Below are 818 nucleotides of genomic sequence, written 5' to 3'. Positions count from 1 at the left end.
GCATGTTCAGTGGAAGCGGTGAGTATTTAGAAGGCACTTGTTAGGGTCAAGATACTTTGCTTCAATTCCAGCTGTGCATATACCTTTTCACTAACTATTATGGTTTTCTTTCCCCTATGTGCAAATATCAAAGTTAGCTCTTAAACTGCTAAGGCTAAATCTAGCTTTTATGTCTTGCCTCTTTTTCTCTAGGTTTTTATCAGCTCCTCAATTGTACTTATAAAGATAGCTAATAGAGCTTGTTTATTCAGTCCCAACTTAGAAATGAGCCTCAGAAGAGTTGAGACTCTCTCAGAGTGTCGCTTTTATGTCTTGCCTCTTTTTCTCTAGGTTTTTATCAGCTCCTCAATTGTACTTATAAAGATAGCTAATAGAGCTTGTTTATTCAGACCTTCACTGAGGGTATCAAATTTATGATCCAGTTTGGAATTTTAAATCATAGCAGTCTGATTCATTCTAAACCAATCTACCTTTGTTCTCAGACTCCAAAGAGGCAGCCCCTGCTGCGCCAGCTGCCCCTGCACCTGCATACCAACAAGGATCTCAGTCTGCTGCTGAACCTACCGGAGCCTGCGCCTGGGAGATCAAGCAATTCCTACAGTGTGCCAACACACAGAGTGATCTGTCCCTGTGCTCTGGCTTCAATGAGGCTATCCGACAGTGCAAGGAAGCTAACCGTAAGTATCAGGATAGGATTTAAGGGCCTGTGTATTTTGTCAGCTTTTTTTTTAGGGAGAGGGGAGAGAGAGATATTAGATTAGTGCTTTATTTAGACTGTCAAATTAGGACATGTAGTCCCTTTATCTCAACAGTTTAAT

General features: G+C 41.1%; 1 pseudogene; it reads left to right on the top strand.

Annotated features, from left to right (window-relative positions):
* The first annotated feature begins 2 nt into the window (after window positions 1-2).
* LOC103523446 lies at window positions 3-700 on the top strand (annotated as a pseudogene).
* Window positions 701-818: the final 118 nt, after the last annotated feature.

Source organism: Diaphorina citri, unplaced genomic scaffold, assembly GCF_000475195.1.
Source record: "Diaphorina citri unplaced genomic scaffold, Diaci psyllid genome assembly version 1.1 scaffold23310, whole genome shotgun sequence".
Lineage (NCBI taxonomy): Eukaryota > Metazoa > Arthropoda > Insecta > Hemiptera > Psyllidae > Diaphorina > Diaphorina citri.
Note: the sequence above shows the minus strand (reverse complement) of the source record. Positions and strands in the feature narration are given on the sequence as shown.